Genomic DNA, 19,435 nt, shown 5'->3' on the forward strand with positions numbered 1-19,435 from the left:
GCAGCTGTCACAGGTGTGACATAGGGCTTGGAGTGTATAAGAGTGTGGAAGAGGAGTTCTTCATTGTGGCTTCAACATATTTCCCTTGTATGCCAACAGCTGCTGCTATAACTCTTGCTTTTCAGAAAACTGACCTTGGCCTGCTCAGACAATGCTTGTGTAATTTATGGACTCTGTTTTTAAGCTCTGGCATCCTTCCTCTGATAACCAGCTTCAGTTATGTGTCTGAGTTAAAGCCATGTATGATGGCACCTGCCTGAAGCAGAACAGCTAGACTGTTATGCATTCTATACAGATCTAGCTTTACAAACAACTCTGAAACTCCAGTCAGTGCAAAACACCACATCCCAGTTTTACATGCATGTTCCTTCCATTCTGCAGACACTCCATTGAGTACAGATCAGTTACCAAATTCAAGTTAAGATTCTAGTTATTGCCTACAAAGCAGTCAATAACCTTAGACCCACAAACCTGCAGGACTGTCTCTTCTGCTCTGTCAGTGCTTCCTTAGCCTTAGGAAACACTATATTCAGAGAAGATTGTATAACCCTATGTTCAACTTCTTAAACCATAAAAATAACAAATGATCACACACTCTTTGTCTTTCACACAGACTCCTGACTTGTGCCAGAAATATTCCTTCACAGACTCACTCTCACTCCAGACCTTAGAGTAATGCCCCAGGACTCACACACTGTGAGTGCTATCACAAGCCCCTCAGTCCTGTGTGTCTCAGTCCCACCCAGCTAGTGTCCCAGTCTGTTTTCATAGTGTGTTGATGTTCTTAATTTGACCAGGAGTCTGTCCTGAAGTGCTAACAGATCTCCTCAGAGAGCTTTTCCTCACAGAAGGTGCTGGATTTTACCCCCTTATTCCAATTAACTCTCACTCTCAGACAGAAACCTTAACTCAGTTCAGTCTCACAAGGAACTCAGCCCACAGGCTCTCTCAGCTCCTTCCCAGTTGTCTGTCACAACGGAACTCCTTCAGTACCCAGGCTGAACTGAACTCTGTGAGGTGTTTTTTTCCTCCCCCACAGCAAGCCTTCTTGAAATTGATACATTTAATAACCATGGCAGCAGCTCAGCCAATCAGAGTGAAAAGTTCCCTGCTCACCAGGCTAACTGCCTTAGTCCATCACAGTGCCTTCCTGCAAATGAGTAAGATCAACAGCTGCATATTCACCTGCATTCTCAGTGGTGGCTCCCACCCAGTGAAATGGCCTGCCTAAGAAGATCAGAAATGATACCACAGTTCTATCATTCCTTAGAATGTGCAGAACAAAAATGTTTAGGAGGATGTTTTTATAAAGGTAATAGAACTATAATAGAATGGAAGAATTTAGGAGGAAGACTTTATAATGAAACAGTGCACTGCAATGATTATTGCAGGTTTCACCTGCTTTTATTGCATTGTCTTTTACCTTATAATTCATGTTCTATATTGTTTATAATATGCCATGATAGTTGGTTATTCTCAGTGTTCTATATTGTTCTATATTGTTTATAATATGCCATGATAGTTGGTTATTCTCAGTGTTTTCTAACTCAATAATCCTAGTCCTATTGTATTGTTCATTGATTGTTTTATGCTGTCTGATTGCACTGTTTTATATTCTATAATCCACCTTGAGTCTACATGAGAATGGAAGACAATAAAGTAAATAAATAATTTTTAGTTACTGAATATAAAATAAAACAATAATAAACCCACTTCAGATACTGAAAACAAAAATACTGGGAAATATAATCTGATAAATGATGACATGTAATATCAATTACAAAGAACTACTAAATAAAATATAAACACAACTTAAAAACTGAAATTGAAAAGCATTGTTCGAAGAGATCTTTTCCATGATTTAACCAATGCTGAAGCTTGTCAAAGTGTGTTCCATTAAAATTTATTTTTAAATGGAGAAACCACTTACTGTTAAACTCTTCTGACTTGCCTTAACCTTTGCAAATCTCAATTAACATGTTCATTTTTCCATTACCAATAGTTCCCAGACTCTTTCATGGCAATTCTTTAATGATAGTAAAGGACAACTTTCCCAGTATATAGAAAGCTCTATTGTAGCTACAGTTCATAATGATTAATTTTTCCAGAGCAGATCTTGCATGTAATCAGGATATATGTTAAGCAAGCTTCTTGTAATTACCACTGAACATTTTAAAGACCCTTTTCACTTCTTGGTACTTTAATGGTTCTGCACTTCAGTGCTTATCTGCATTTTTTCTCAAGGCCATTTTAGACATCACTAACACCACATGAATGCTGCTGATTAAAAATGGGTTGTCAGTGAGTGTTGGAACATGCTGGGTCTTATTTTCACTGAGGTTTGAAACAGTAACACACTGAATTTATCTCAAGTGGCTGAGTGGAATCTACACAGGAGTGCAGAGAACTCATATCTCAAGTTTTTGTTCATTGTTTATTTGTATGTAAAATACTTTCTAAATTGATATTGTCATATATTAGAGTGAAATTTTTTTGTAATTCACACTACTGTAAAACTATCACCTTGAGGAATAATCAGATGTAATTTACAAGTTTTCTTGAATTTCCATATGCATGGTGCCAATTTGGATCATAACAGTGGCGCATGTAGACAAGGGGATTTGTTCTTGCTCTCACACCACTTTCCTGGTCTGAAAAAGTCTGGGTAGGGAAATGCATGAATATGCATTGAATTGCTTACTTAACATGGAGAAATTGAGGAGCACTCCACAATTCACATCTAGCTGTTAAACAGGGCACAGGGTGAGGACCCTGGGCCCAACCTGTGTACTTCAAAATATGTCAAGTCCCTTTTATGTTCTCTCAGCCTAACTACCTCACTGGGATATTGAGAAAAAACGAAGGGGAGAACCATGTGCACTGTCCTGAGCACTTTGGAAGAATAGGATAAAAAATGTACTACATGGATGCTGTCCATTCTGATTTCATTGGAAGAAAAGCTTTGCTTTTCCCAACTGAAACAATAAAGGCCCTAGGTAACATTTTAAAATACATTTATGCAGCATTTCCCCCAATTTTATTTCTCATTTGCCTCGACACTAGTCATGCCAGATGCACAGGATTAATCTCTGTGTAGAACAGCAACAAACTTGTTCATCATCTATAGCCCTGACACGAATGCCATTAGGGCTAAGTACTGTAGCAGCAAAATAGATGGATTCCTAAGAAGTTATTTATGTACCCATGTTTGAACATTTATTTGAAGCCTTTCTAACATTTTTCTCTTAGTATTTTGAAGCGTGGAGATGTGAAGTGTTGTATACATCTGCTTCTGCATTTTTGTGGGGTATAATGTCAGGAGCGATAATTAGTGAGACATTGCTTTGTGCATAATAATGTCATGCTCCATTTCAAATTATTGTTGTTTAAATCAAATGCTAATTATAACAAGGCTGAATTGTGGCAGTTAACTCTATATCCATAAGATTTTCTTTTTATCAGTCAGAAATACATCTTTCTTGATAGATGGGTTTTTATATAGGAGAAGATAAACCAGACTTTTTTCATTCAGGATAATGTCATTCTTATAAATACAGAAAGATTTTTTTTAAAAAAAAGTTGACATCAATCACAACAGATATAACTACATCCAGGCTTTCTTGACAGAAATGATAAGAGTTCCTTACTGTGAAGGACATTCTCTGCTTTGAGGCTATATTTCTTGCCTGCTTCCTCATTATGGAGTGGTTAAAATGGCTAATAGGAGTAAGTGTATAGTAATGGAGGATTTTGCCATGTTTTAAATGGATTTGTTGTTGATTAAATAGGTTTTTATTGTTATAATTTTTAGCAAGGTGTCTTGATTACCTCAGAAAGGCAGCATATTTTTCCCTTCAGTTTGTACATCAGAATCGGGGTACTCACTTGGGTTAATGTTCACAGGTTCATACAGCAGTAAAGTTACAGCCCTTCTACAAGATCCTGGAGTTCTCCTAGGATTATAGCACACATGAAGCTGCCTTATACTGAATCAAACCATCAGTCCATCAAGGTCAGTATTGTCTACTTAGACTAGCAGTGGCTCTCCATGGTCTCAAGAAGAGGTCTTTCACATCACCAACTACCTGGTTTCTTTAACTGGAGATCCCTGGGATTGAATCTGGGACCTTCTGCATGCCAAGCAAATGCTTTACCACTGAGCCATGGACCCTCTCCAACTTACTTCCAAGACTACAGAGATTGGTTCCCCTGCAGGAAACAGCAGCTTCAGAGTGCAAACTCTATAGCATCACATACCTGCAGAGATCCCTTCTTTCCCCAAACTCCACCCTCCCCAAGCACCAAATTGCCAGAAATTTCCCAAGCTGGAATTAAGTATTTTAAACAGCAAAGATGAGTGTGCTTTAAACAACATCCATGGCTGCAGTCAGATGAGCAGTTTGATCTAATGTCATTGCTGTTCCCTTCCAGATTTAAAGTGCGTGATCAGACAGCAACATCTGCCTCCCATTCCTCAGTCATTGGCACCCCACTCTGACTCATCTTCACATTGGAGTTATTTGACATCAGGGAAAGTCTAATCTTTACAAATGGCAGCACTTTCACCCCACATTTCTGGATGTTTGAACTCCCCTGCTGCAAATTCAAACCTATTGGGAAGCGTGAATCTTCCCTTCCATTTTTGCCTCTGTGTTTTTTTAATCAGTTAGTGATGCGTTCATTAGCAGATATTTACCCCATAGTTTTGAATCACCCCTTGCTTTTCTGCACTAAAAGACTCTGTCAGGAGCTGTTTTTGAGTGACAAATCCCCACCCCCCCTAATCCCTCTCTCCTATTCCTTGGGGTTGGGAAGCCATGGAAATAGTACCTAACCTTATCCCCTTTCCTATCTCTTCCCCTGACAGTCTCTGTTTCTTCCTCAGCTCCCTGATACACCCTTCCCCCCTCTACCTTGTTTTTTTTTTTGCCTTACTTATTCCTCCCTCTCCAGTTTCACTCTTCCAATCCCACCCCATCTTATCCCTTTCAATTTATTTTCCCCTCCCCCAGTATTAGTACTAACTGAGGCTGAGAATTCTCAGCAAAGTTGGAAAGTAAGATCTGTGCTGTTTAAATTTTAAACCAATATACTTTTACTCTACTTGTATGTATGTCTCAGCAAATATTATTTCCTTGCCTATATTTGTTGTTGTGAAACAATTCAAGAACATGCATTTGGGATTCATTTTAGAACAGTGGTCCCCAACCTTTTTGGCACTAGGGACCGGCAACCCGCCCACCGTGGCCCCAGGGCTGGCAGGGTGGGGAAACTGAACTTGGCCTCCCCCCCCCATGCAGCCTCACTGCCCCGCCCTCCATGGCACCTCCTCCTCCCTCCATTTTTATTATGTTAAGCCGGGGAAAGTGCCTTCGGTGCTCTTCAAAAGCTCACACACCCCTGCAGCCAATCAGCTGATCCACAGGGGAAGTTGCGGCAGCAGCAGCAAGCAACCCGCTGAACAAGTGGCGCAAGGGCAGTGCCACTTGTTCAGCAGTTGCTCGCCGCTGCTGCCATGAGGGGGTGTGTGTGAGCTTTTAAATAGCCCAGAAGGCGCTTTCCCCGGCTTAATAGCATAAAAATGGAGGGAGGAGGAGTTGCCATGGGGAGGGAGGGGAGGCTGCAGGGTGCTGTGGGGGGGGGGGGAGCAGGGAGGCTGGCAGCCCAGTTGCTGATGGGCCATGGACTGGTATCAGTCTGGGGCCCGGGGGTTGGGGACCCCTGGTTTAGAACACTTGATGAGTAAAATGGGTTTATCGGCCTATGGAAGAAATGAAGTATTGACAGGATCTTTTTTTTTGGTCTATTCTTGATTTTATACTAAATTTGGATGTTTATACTTTTAAATGACATTTTCTTTTATAATATAATTGTATTGCCTCTTCTTATTATTTCTATTCTTATAAGCAAATGCCTAATAAAGGTTTCAGTATCTGTATGTTAAGTTAGTAGCTAACCAACCAAGTTCTAAAGGAAAGTTAGCCTATAGTCTACATCACTACTTGTAGCTAAGAGATTATGAATTATCATAGGTTTAGGTCTTGATAAAACCTGTCTGTTATGCCTTCCCTACTATTTTTCCCTCACGTATCTGATAAGAAAATGGATTGCTAGTTCAATAAGTAGTTCCCTTTGCATCCTAATGGCTTGAGTCGTCTATCATAATTTTGGCAATGGTAAACATGGGGATTTAACCCAATGCCTCTGTGGCGAAGCAGGGAATTTAAATACTCTCAGAAAGTGATGGATCTACATGGCTTCCTGATGGCTCTGGCAAAATTTCTAGCATGGCTGGTGGTTCTGTCAAAACACTGACTGACCTCCAATAGAGGTCAATTAGGACATGCAATTGACCATTGGTGTTTTTAGTATTTTTGACAAGCTGATGAGTCTGTGTAGACCTTTGGAAGTTAAGTATCCTTATATTTCTTTAAATAGATATCCAGAAACTGCTGTCTCTATCTTTTGGGCAGCATGTGAGTAATAGTGTCTGAATGAGAACAAGCTGACAGTGAATCTAGATCATTTGGAAGAGACTCTGGCTGGTTATGCTGATATTCTGGAAGGGATGGTGCAGTTCACACTGGGTGTAATGAAACTATTTCTGGCAGATTCAGTATAGATTGCTCTGTTGAAGGAAAAGTAGCTAAGTATAGTTTATACGTAGGCTATCTTCCCTTTTAAACTTGAATGGTCTGGCTACCTTGATCCATGTCAATATAAACTCAAAGCTAAACAACTGTGATGTGCTTTGTGTGGAGCTGCCATGAAAGAAGAATTGCTAACTCTCTGTTGATAATTTCTTCACTATTTGTGGCATTCAGTGATGGAAGTTGGCCAGGTGCTCACTTTTGGTGCCTGTTCACAATCTTCTGACTTGTTGTGATTATGTCCTTCCCAGTGCCATCTTGGGCAGGTCATGCATCCTTTGAAATCAGGTATTTTTCAATGTATATGTTGGTTTCTGGCACCTAGGCGTCCTCTGCGCCCCCGTCTGAAGTCGACACCCTGGTATAACCAGGGGTTGCGACAATTAAAACGGGAACTCAGATGACTAGAGAGGCAATGGCGGCGTACTCGAGATGAAGCGACTCGAATTGGAGATTGGCTGTGAGGCCTTTGCGAACTTCTTTGCGGACAAGATCGCGTCGCTCCGCCTCGACCTCCCTGCCACATTGGAGGCAGTTAGCGAAACCGAGGCTCCGGGCCTGTCTTCGGACTATGTTCTGGATGGTTTCAGCCCTCTCAGCCTGGAGGAAGTTGACAGGATCCTTTTATCTGCACGCCCAACAACCTGTAAATTGGACCCGTGCCCCTCCTGGCTTATTAAATCCTGCCAGAGGGAGCTTAGATATCCTGTACGGGATATCATAAATAGATCCCTCACGGAAGGGCAATTTCCAACACAGCTTAAAGAAGCGGTGGTCTGCCCCCTCTTAAAAAAAAATCATTAGACCCGGCCCAATTGGCACACTATCGGCTGGTCTTGAATTTGCCCTTTTTGGGCAAACTTATTGAGAGGGCAGTGGCGTTGCAGCTACAGACTTTCCTGGATGACGCTTCCGTCCTTGATCCCCTTCAGTCCAGCTTCCACCCGGGCCATGGGACGGAGACGGTGCTGGTCGCCCTAGTAGATGACCTGCAACGGCATCTGGATCGGGGCGGCTCGGCGGTACTGATGTTGTTGGACCTATCGGCAGCGTTCGATACGGTCGACCATCGGTTGCTGGCCCGCCGCCTCGCTGACGCGGGGATTCAGGGGTTAGCCTTGCAATGGCTTTCCTCTTCCCTTGAAGGTCGGGGACAGAGGGTCGCTATTGGGGACGAGCTGTCCCGTAGGCACACACTCAATTGCGGGGTGCCTCAGGGTGCGGTTCTTTTCCCGATGTTATTTAACATCTATATGTGTCCCCTCGCCCAGATTGCCCGAAGGTACGGGCTGGGTTGTCACCAGTATGCTGATGACACCCAGCTTTATCTGCTTATGGACGACCGGCTGGTCTGCGCCTCACAAAATCTGGACTGGGCATTACAGGCTGTGGCTGGGTGGCTCAAGCAGAGCGGGCTGAGGCTAAATCCGGCAAAGACAGAGGTCCTTTGCTTGGGCCGTCGGGGTCCGGGAAGGAAAATTGGCCCACATGCTGCGGACTTGGCAGTGGCTGCTATCTGGGCCTCCATTGTTAAGGAAGGCTCCAGAAGTACCACCCATTGGGCACCTGGGACCGAGAGCAAGGGAGGGCATCAGATAGGGCCATGGCTGAGTGGCTGTAGGAGTTGTGGGGGTGCCAGGAGGATGTAGGAGCACACCAGCGGGGCCCTGGCAAAGTGCTGTGGTTGGCGGGAGTGGTGGCTTGAGGGCTGCTGGCACCAGGAAGCGCCGGGGGGCCGGAAAGCAGGCAACTGGTGGCAGTTGGAGGCCACTGAAGGGCCAGGCCTGGTGGGGGGCCCTAGGGGCTGGGAGTTGGGGCAGGCGATTTTTTCGGGGGGCGGCACACCCAAAGTCAGGGAAGGTCAGTTCCTTGAGGGAGTGTGGGCCCAGCCAGCAGTAGGCTTAGGCACATAGGTGCCATGGGGGGGCCTTAAAGGCCAGTGGGGCTTTTGGCCTAGTGGTAGGTGCCTGTGGGCGGCATGTGGGCCAATTTCCCTCCCCCATCCCCACTTATCCTCAGCTGGTAGGTGGGTTAGGTTTGGTAGCTGGGTGATTGCTCATCAGAGATATCTGGAATGGAGCCAAAGAAGGGGCAGGGGCCCTCCAAAGGGAAACAACTGGATAGGACCGCTAGGAAGAGGTCCTACCTAGCCCTGCCCGAATAGGCCTGCTAGGAAGAGACTGTGGAGGAGAGCCAAATGTGTCAGGCCATCATTGATCAGTTGGGTGCCCTTGAGAGGGAGAGGGGAACTGCTGGGACACCTACAGCTTGAACTGGGCACCTTAGAGCTTCTGGGCGGTCTGGTACATTAACCTTTGAAAGGGAGGTACTGGCTCATCTTTCTGCATTACAGGAAGGGGGCAACAGAATGGAGAACATAGCCATAATGGACCAGGATGCTGGACCAAGCAAGGAGGTAGGGCCAGGAGATGATGCCGATGACCAGAATGGGGCACCGGAGCTAGAGCGGTCTGGTCAACCAGTGGCAGTGGCAGTAGCATTATTGGGGATGGGATGTAAGACTTCACTGTCACAACAGTTGCAGACTTGGCTGAGGGCCCATGGGGCTATTATTCCATGCTGGGGCCCTCGGGCACAGCTAGTGTCTCTACACCAATGATGGGGCAGGTAGTTTACCCAACTCAGCTGGGACAGTCATAGGCGGCACTGGTGCCTCCCCCTCAGAAGCAAGTCCAATGTAACAGCTGGGGACAGCTGCCCGCTACAATGGTGGCAGCGGAATCCTCACAGGCAAATGCTGCAACTACGGCATTGCCTGGGGTCCTCCCATGGGGCGGGCACATGGTAGCATCCCAGCACATGGAGTGGCCCAGTGCCCAGTGGAATATGTGGGGTTATCTACCAAATCCTTATGGGTCAGTCCCATTTCATGTTCTCCCCTTTGGGGACACAGCAATGCCATTGGGGGACCACCTGACACCCACCATGCGGGGAAAAATTTGAGGGGAGAATATGTGGACATGTTTAGTCTATTTTACAGGGAGCTAGAGAAGAAGACAAAGAGGAACTGGACAAGAAGGAGAAGCTCAAGTGTAGAAAGGTTGACAGGACCTGCACCAATTGGCTACTGGGTTTCCTGATTTATGCTGGATTCATCGCTAGGGCTCAGCCAGCTAGGGCAGTTCTGTAGTTCCAGTATTGTGATATTGTATACAGGGCTTACACTGATTTTATTAGTGCTGCCTGGTTACAATAGGATGAGGTGTTTAGAATGAGGGCTGCAATTAACGCTGCTCTCCCATGGGACCAGATTAATCAGCAGTTGTGGCTGCAGTTGATGTCCCCAGCAAAGCCCAACTCAGGGGATCGGGCAGACAGCGGTCATCTAGTTCACAAACAGCAGAGCCCACACTGCGGCAGGCCAGTCGGTTCAACCCCGACTGTTATGCTGGCAGTTTACACCCCATGGGATGTGCTCACGGAAGGCGTGGAAATTTAAGCACGAATGCCCACTTTGCAGCAGGTCCCATGCCTTTTCCGCCTGCAGCAAAGCCAAAACAAAAGGGAGCACTAAGCGCACTGGGGGGGGGGGGGGGGCAGCACCCAGCCGCCTTGAAAAGGAACCCAGTCCCATTCAGTTAAGAGCTCTTAGGCAGATGCTCGAGGGTTACCCAAAGGAAGTTGACTGAGCTTATTTGTTAGAGGGATTCACCTATGGTTTGCGGATTTCATTTCTAGACCCAAGGGTGTCTTGTATGGTGTCCAACCTTCATTCTGTTGTGGGAATGGAACATGTGGTGAGGGCCAAGATTGCTAAAGAATACTCTGAGGGATGGGTACTTGGCTCTTTTGAGTACCCTTTAGTTCCAGAGTTGCGGGTCTCCCCATTGGGAGTGGTGCCTAAGAAGACCCTGGGGGAATACCGGTTTATTCACCACCTGTCTTACCCTAGGGGTGGGTCAGTGAATGATTCAATTCCCGACCACCTTTGTTCCGTTAGGTACACCTCTGTTGAACAGGTGGTCAAAGTGGTGCAGGGTTGCGGTCTGAGAGCAGAAATGGTGAAGTGTGACATCAAGTCGGCCTTTCACCTGTTGCCAGTACACCCCAGGGATTTTGAGTTTCTGGGGTTTATGTTTGAAGGGAAATATTATATGGATAGAGCCCTACTGATGGGGTGCTTGATCTCCTGGGCAGCATTCGAGTAATTTAGTTCCTTTTTGGAATGGGCGCTGCACACTTGATCAGGGTCAAATGAGATGGTTCATTACCTGGACGACTTTCTTTTCGTGGGCGCAGCAGACACTGGACAATGCGCCAGATTATTGGAGATGTTTATGAAGCTGGCGAAGGAGCTTAGGGTGCCATTGGCACCTGAGAAGACAGAGGGCCCTACAACAGTGCTGACATTTTTGGGCATCAAGTTGGACACTCATCAGCAAGCTTCACGGCTGCCTGACGAGAAGGTCCAAGCACTCAGGGTTCGTCTTGCAGCTCTAAAAGAGAGACGTAAGGTGTCATGGGTGCTGGGGACCCTGCAGAGGAAGTTGAGCCTGCAGAAGAAACTGTGCCCCTGCCACCTGCACCAGTGCCTCTGCCTCCTGCTGGAGAAGATCCCAGCCCCCCTGCCTCGCCCTCTCGGGTGGCGCGTGTGCGTGACCACCTCCGTCAGAACCTCAGGGATCGGAGGAGGGCAGCACGCTCACAAGCAAGACGCTCCCTGAGCCCTGAGTTTTAAGAGGATTCTGGCCCTTCCAAGAGCAAGGATGCTTGAGTTGCAACAGGATCCTGGCTGCCCCTCTGAGCCAGCAATTAGCCCAAATGGGCAACAGCCAGCAGAGGGCTATATAGCTGTAGGTTTTGGGAGGAGGCTTTGTGGAAGCAACTAGTCATCTCCCTGATGTTCTAGCATCCACTCCAGCTTGACTTTGGTTTCTGGACTCCCTGACTTTGGCTTGTGACGTCTGGACTCCCTGACCTCGGCTTCTGGACCTCGGACCTGCGATACTTGTACAGTGATTTGGATTTGGCGCCTCGGACCCTCCTGCTTACTGGCTACAGACCTCGGACTGCCCTTGGACTTTGCCTGACCCGGCCCCAGCCGTGACATAAGGTGTCACTGGAGCAGCTCGTAGGGCACCTTAATTTTGCCTGTAGAGTGGTAGCACCTGGCATGGCATTCCTCAGGTGCCTTTGTGATGCCATGGGATCCTTGTGCCTCCCCCATCATAGGGTACAAATAACTGCTGGCATGCGAGGGGTTCTGGAGGTTTGGCAGGAATTCTTGGGATCATTTAATGGGGTTTCCTTCTGGAGGGAAGACATGAAAATTGAAGCCAACCTCCAGATATCATCAGATGCCACAGATTCCACAGGCTTTGGGGTCTTTTTCCAGGGACATTGGTGTGCAGAGCAGTGGCCCAAGGAATGGCTGGCTAGTGGCCTTTGTAGGAATCTCACCTTTTTTGGAGTTTTTTTCCCATCGTTGTAGCAGTATCGCTTTTGGGGGACCAACTGCCCAACCATGTGGTGCATTTCTGGTGCAACAACTTAGTGGTGGTCCACATCATCAACTCATTGTCCTCCAGATCTGTACCAGTAATGAACCTTGTAAAAGCCTTTACTCTTTGCTGCCTACATTTAAATGTACTGTTTTTGGCAAAGCATGTTCCAGGTGTCTGTAATGGGGTTGCGGATGCTCAGTCTCATCGACAGATGGAGTGGCTTCGCCAGTTAGCTCTGGAGGCAGACCCCTGGCTGGTGCAAATGCCACAAGACATGTGGTAGGTTGGCTTTGCTGAGGCCACCGGGGATTTCAGAATAAAGAAAATGCTAGAGGGCTAGTCTCGGGAGCGCAGGCCTTGGATGGATGTACGGCAACCTATATCTCCCTCCATGCTAAGGCGACTAAGCCAGGTATGGCCTGAGGTGTGTGTTTCAGGCTATGAAATGGCGCTGTTCCATGCAGTGGCACTGAAAGTCTTTTTTGGGGCCCTTCGGGTCAGCGAGCTGGTCGTGCACTCCCGTAAGGACCAGTCTGCATAGGCATTAAGAAGCAGTGATGTTAAATTCAAGGGCAATCAAGTGATATTGTCGGTTCATTAATCCAAAACTGATCACTTGGCCCCTGTGTGGAGAGCGGATTATGTCCAGTACAGACCTTATGCCATTATGTGGCAGTTTGAGGGGATGTAGAGGGACCACTATTTTGCCACAGTGATGGGTCCTCACTTACTAAATACCAATTTTGGATGGTAACCTCACGGGCACTAGTCAAACTGGGGTTGGGGGGGGGTTAAGTTTGGGACTCACTCCTTTTGGATCAGAGCTGCTATCCCGACCCAGTTATTCAATGGGTGGGCCATTGGCGTTTCACAGCCTACCAGTCTTATGTCCACCCCGTGATTTTACCATGAGGGAGTTTGGGGGAGTTGCAGACAGTTCAATGCCCCGTTGGGCAAGTTTATTCTTGGTTGACTGTTTTTGTCTGTTTTAGGTTCTGTGGCTCGACAGGAGAGGCTGTGGATCCTAATCTGTGGGCACAGTATGATATTTTGGGCTGCCCATCATTCCAGGAGGTCCCCTGTTGGTTCCCAGATGGGACTGAGTGAGTGGGCTGTTTTTGAGTGGCAGGGTTGTTGGGGCCTGTGGTGGCCCAAGCTCCTGACGCTACTGTTCCAGGGCAGGATTGCTCTTCTGCTGCACATACTGGTCATCCACCTCGGTGGGAATGACTTGGGGCTGATGAAGGGGAAAGCAGGCAGAGGTAGATCTCCAGACCATCGTGCAGAGGTGGCCTGGAGTCCACCTAGTCTGGTCCGCCATTCTCCCACACAGAGTTTGGCAAGCCACATGGGATCCAACCGGCATTGAGTGGGCTAGATGTAAAGTAAATTGTACCCTTCAGAAGGCCATGAAGGGTGGCCCGGGCACTTTTCTTTCTCACCCCGACATTCAGGTGGAGTGTGGAGAGCTGTACCGACCAGATGGTGTTCATCTGTCAGAAGCGGGTAATCAGGCCTTTTTGAATGATCTACAGCAAGGGCTCCGGGCAGCTCTGGGCTGCCTGGTGGGCACAAATGCCTGAGCAAAGGCTTGGCATTACGATGGCAGAAGATTGAAGGGGTTACTCGAGTACAGGTGAGCATTCAGGGCTATGCACCTGTTGAGTGCAAGTGATCTGCAGGAGCAGCAGATGGGCTGCATGGCTCAATGCTGCATAATGCAGATCATATTTAAGCTGCCCCTCCCCCTAAAGCAGCTCCTTCTGGTGATGGAGGCCAAAGTTGGGGGGGTGAGGGGTAGTGTTGCCCTGTCTGGCCCTGCATTAGCCATATTCTTATTATGGCTCAGATAGGGGGCAGGGTGGCTCACCCTTATTTGGACAAGGAGGGGTTGAGGGATGACCCCAGGGCTTGTCCAGCTGCAGTAACCCCTTGCTGTGCTAGTTCAATTTAGTTATGTTTAATAAAGTGGCCCGTTTTACCCAACACACAGTATCAGCTTTTTTATTCTGACTGGGGGGCAATTCAGCCCCATGCTGTCCATGCCACGATAGTGGCTACAGGCCGAGGGGCCGCCTTTTGCCTCCCCAGAGGATCTGGAGGCTATGCAACTTCCCGAGCATCCAAGGAACTGCAGGTGGGCGGAGCACCGGGGCTATATTAGCCCCGGCCCCGCGTAGCTCCACACAGTTTCTTTCGGCTCTTGGCCCACCCATCCACTCTGTGGTAGTACAGGCTTAGACCGGTCACCTTATTAGGGGCCAGGTAGGAATTTTTTCACTCTCACCTGATTGGCTGGCGGTGGAGTGTTTTTTACTACCTTGTACTGCTGACAAGAGGTGAGTTGTTAGGTAGGTAATATGGTTAAGTTAGTTGGCCACTGGGCAGAAGGTTGAAGGAGTTACTCAAGTACAGGTGAGCACTCAGGGCTATGCACCTGTTGAGTGCAAGTGATCTGCAGGAGCGGCAAATAGGCTGCATGGCTCAATGCCAGATAATGGGGATCGTTTTTAAGCTGCCCCTCCCCCTAAAACAGCTCCTTCTGGTAATTGAGGCCAAAGTTGGGGGGGGGGGTGAGGGGTAGTGTTGCCCTGTCCAGCCCTGCATTAGCCATATTCTTATTATGGCTCAGATAGGGGGCAGGGTGGCTCACCCTTATTTGAACAAGGAGGGGTCGAGGGATGGTCCCAGGATTTGTCCAGCTGCAGAAACCCCTTGCTGTGCTAGTTCAATTTAGTTATATTTAATAAAGTGGCCTGTTTTACCCAACACACAGTATCAGCCTCTGTATTCTGACCGGCGGGGGGGGGGGGGGGGGGCGGCAGATATCAACTGATGCCATAACTTGCTTTTAGGTGTGGTTGAACTGTAACTGGATATTTGGAGAATACCATTTCCCTTTAGCTCATGGAACTGCAGTTATTTTAATAAGTCCAGTAGCAGTGCAGTATTGAATAGTTTAGTCTGCCCCTGTAAATTTTTTCCATTAAATATTAACCCAAAGAACAGTAGCTAAGTGAACGTCTTAGATGGACAGTGCAAGTTAGGTAATTTCAGTGATTTGCTTACAACAGCCTCTTTTAACAGTGCATATCTTTTGACAGTCACTATTTAGGCTTGTAGAGAAAGATGTACCACATTCAAGCCAGTCACAGTTTAGAATGAGGCACAAAGATGAAAGCATTTTGCTGGGGAGCATTTGCAAAACACAGATGAGCTGTGTTTCCTCCCTATTCTCCCTCTTTGTTGAATCATGCAGCAACTATTGATTATATTTCAAAGTTTTCTCCTCTCCCCCTCCACAATGTGATACCTATGACTTCATCTGTCTGTAGCTGTCTGAACTTCAAAGAGATTCACAAAGTGCACTAGGAAAGGCATTTCAGAAAAATAAGTTATGACACTGAACAGTAAATCTTCCTACTTCACCTATATAACCCTTTGTTCTTTTTCTTTTAAGTATACATGTTGCTTTCTTTGCAAATATGGAAATGTCTAGGATACACACATATTGGTTTGTGGTCAATTGCTTTCCTTCCAGTAGACTACTTTTAAAAATTAATTACAGATTAGACAGAATAACTGTTTCGATTTTAACCTCAGTTTTGGATATTTTTAGCACTGGATTTTTGAACACTAGAATGAAACCTTTACAAATGAGATCTGAAGAAAACTACTTTAATAGTCTCAAGATATATAGGAGAAATAAGATGCCGACTCTGAAATGCATGTTAGTAGCCCACATGGCAGTAGAATATGAAAGAATGGACAAATTTAAAGCTACTGCTCTTTCAGAAATACCAATAAACATCATTTAAACAAACTGTAGAAGTTCAAAGTATTCAACTCTTCTAGATTCCAATATCAAAATGCTCTTTTAGCCCTTCTGCATTGCACTTTTGCTTATTCTTTTGTATTCATTTTGTATTCTTTTGTATTCATTTAGTGTTAAGTGCAGCATATGCCATGCTTTAATGTAAAACCTGAACGCCAAGAAAGAAAATGACAAAAGTTATCCTACCACACATATGCAAAATGCAATCCAAAGGATGTATTTGGTTTGTATAACAGTCATGGTTCCCAAAGTTCCAATATACATAACCTATGAAGCCAATGATTTTTATGCTATTACTGGCCATTCAGTGACTCACAGATAACACAATCTAATCCAACAAAACTGGAGCTAAAATGTATAGCCCCTCAGCTACTTTTATGAAAGGCTTATTTTTCCTCATTTATTCTATACTTATTTTACTTCACTTGACCCATTTTTCTCTCTGATGGGAACCCAAAGTGACTTTGATCATTCTCTTCTCCTCCATTTCATGCTTAAAACAACAAACCTGTGAGGTGGGCTAGGCTGAGAGTGTGGGATGGACCAAGATAAGGATTTGAACATCAGTCCCTCAGATCCTAGTCTGATACACTATCATGCAACACCGGCTCCATTGATACTGTTTACAGAAATTAGTGCCTTCTCTTCACTGGGCAACTGGACTAGGAAATAAAAGCTGACAATTAAAGGTCAGGGTCAGAGAGAATCAGGCCCTAGGTGAAAATCTGGGAGAGAAAAATCCCCTTCAAAAGGCAACAGGAGTCAGCCAGTCTAGACTGAAATACTCAGTAGAGATTTTAATGAGGGAGTTGTGTGATGTAATGGGCATGAAGACTTTGTTCAGTGCCTACAAATTGTGACCCTTCTGGTGCACCATTGCCCTTCTGTAGGCACTGCATTTTGTGTTTTTGAATTTTCAGTCCTGATGACTATCCATGTTGTTTCCAGTGATGCCTTCCTCTGTAGGCACTGCCTCCTGACCCTGAAAATGACCCCCTCTCCCTTTCCAGTGAGGAGCAGGCTGCCTGTGATGGAAGTCAACAGGTCTCACAGATCCGGATGTCAGCTGGAGCCCTCCCCACATTCTATGACTCCACAAGGGTAGGCAGCAGAGGAGGTGGCAAAAGGCCAAGAACAGCACCACAGCCAATGCAGCAGGAGCCCGGCAGTGAGGCAAGCAATCAGCCTGCTCCCAGGGGCAGTCCTACAAGAGCTTGGCGACAGACTTCTGCATTCCCAGCAGTACACATGGGTAGGCAGAAGGAGGGAAGTAGCTATTAACAGCAAGGGCAGGATCTGGTGCTAGTTGGGAGGAAGATGCCAGAAGAAGGAAGGGTGTGTCAAGGAGGAACTGAGAGGGGGAAGACGAAGGAAGATAAAAGAAAAAACAGGGTGGAAGAAGTGGATAATAGACAAAAGAGACATATAAGGGGGAAAGGAAGCAAGAAAACAGAGGATTAAACAGAGGAGGAGAGCACCAAAAGGCTAAAAATGGGAGAAAGAAGAAAGAATTAGCTAAGAGATGGGCGGGGGGGGGGGAGAGAAACTAGAGGGAGAGTGGGAAGAGTTCGCCATTGGTCAGACTTACCTGCTAACAGTCTGAATGCCAGCCACCATTGACAGCCTCAGGATATAGGTTGTCATACAACTGCTATGAAATGCAGAGTAGCAAATAAAAGTTGACTTTAAGCCACTTTGGGGCATTTCTGCATATCCAAGAACCCTCACACTGCCATTGCTGCCACCTGCCTGGGAGCAAGGGAGATCTTCAGGGACCAGGTAAGCCTAGGTTATGGGTAGCGACAGGGGAGCATCAGCAAGTGACAAGGGGCACTTTCAGGCACTTGGGTTTTTTGCCAATAGGTTTGGTAACTAAACAGCTATACAATAAATGTCTTTATTGGATTGGATGCAAGCAGCTTTTCAACTAATCACAAAGAGAGGCAGGTCCTCTTTGACCACCAAAAAAGCTACACTGAGGGTGCTGGGCCCTCTGTGGATAAAAGTAATGGGGATGTAGCTGTACTAAGGAGGGGGACTGGATGAGATTATATGCGAAAGCTAGTTGAATTTAACCCATTTCCTACTTAGCTATATAGTGAAAGGCATATTAATTAAATGGCAAATTATCAGTTTCTGAACAAATTTCTGTTCCCCTCAGTTTATTTAACCAACACATTTCTATGCCACCCTTCCTATAAGGACATAAGAATGTCTTGATTTAGTTGATTTTAACCTCACTATAGCCCTGTGAATTTAGGCTGAGACAGAAGGATAGAAGCTTGATTCAGACATAATGCAAAACCATATTGAACCACAAAAACAAACCAACAAAAACTATGCCTAATTTGTGAAATCACAATAGGTTCATCATTGATCATTCAAATACTTGTGTGCCTGGGGAAAATGCTGTTTTTGTTGCTTTCATTCTCCACTCCATGTCCCACACAAAGCAATAACTGATATTCTCGGCTGCGTGGTGGTAAGGATGCATGAGCAGAGTTTGCTTCCTTGGATGGGAAGAGTCAGGGGGTGCCCGTTTCGGCACGCAGAGAAAAAGGCGCTCCTCGTCGGCTCCTTCGTCTTGGCAGATGATCGGCTGAGGCTTTTCTCTTGTTTTTGGTTGGACGTCGGGATTTGTTGGGGCAGTCGACTGGGCAGTGGCAGGTGAAGTGTTGGCTGGAGTGTCGACTGCAGTGCTGCGGGCTGGCAACAGCATCGGAGGCAATGGAGGACGTGACATTGTCCTAGTTGGCTGAGTCTGCCTAGGGTTTGGGGTCTGCTGGGGCAGGGGTTGTGGAGCCCAGGGATTGGTCTTTCCCCTTTTAATTTTTGAGGGTATGGGCCTGTGGGGCAACCTGGGTTTTTTTATTATTGCCCTTGAGGTTGGCAGGTGACCATTTTGGAGAGCCTCCCCTCCCCCCCCCCTTTTTCTCCTACTGGAGACATTGGTGTGCAGCAGAGGCTTTTGTGGCCATTTTGAGTTCCCTTTCTTCTTCCAGGGGGAAGCCATTTTAGAGTGGAGCTGCAGGAGGCCATTTTGTGGTCTTGTGCTTGCTATTTAGATGGCTGGTGGAAAAGGGTCGGGCAAGCCCAAAGGAAAAAAGCCAGTGCCTAAGGCGCCCAAGGCTCCTGCGAAAAGGCCACCACCGCTGTTATCCTCTTCTGATAAGGAGGGTGATATGGTGGTTGATTCCAATATTGTTTGTAGATTGAGAGCATTGGAACAGGCAGAGGGCATCCTTTCTCCAGATGGGGAGGATGGTGTGAGGCAATCTAAGAAGGGTAAGCAGGCAAGTATTCTCACCAGGCTGTCTATTCTTGAGGGCAGGTCTGGTGGAGTCATGCCTGGCAGGGACGCTGGCCTTTGCAGTCCAGAGGTGGGTTTGATGGCGGCAGCTGGAGCATCGGGAGTCGGTTTGCCATTGGTTCCTGCTGGATTTGGAGGTAGGTTGGGTGATAATTTACAGGTGGGGCCTGGCCAG

Source organism: Heteronotia binoei, chromosome 4, assembly GCF_032191835.1.
Source record: "Heteronotia binoei isolate CCM8104 ecotype False Entrance Well chromosome 4, APGP_CSIRO_Hbin_v1, whole genome shotgun sequence".
NCBI classification, from domain to species: Eukaryota; Metazoa; Chordata; class Lepidosauria; order Squamata; family Gekkonidae; genus Heteronotia; species Heteronotia binoei.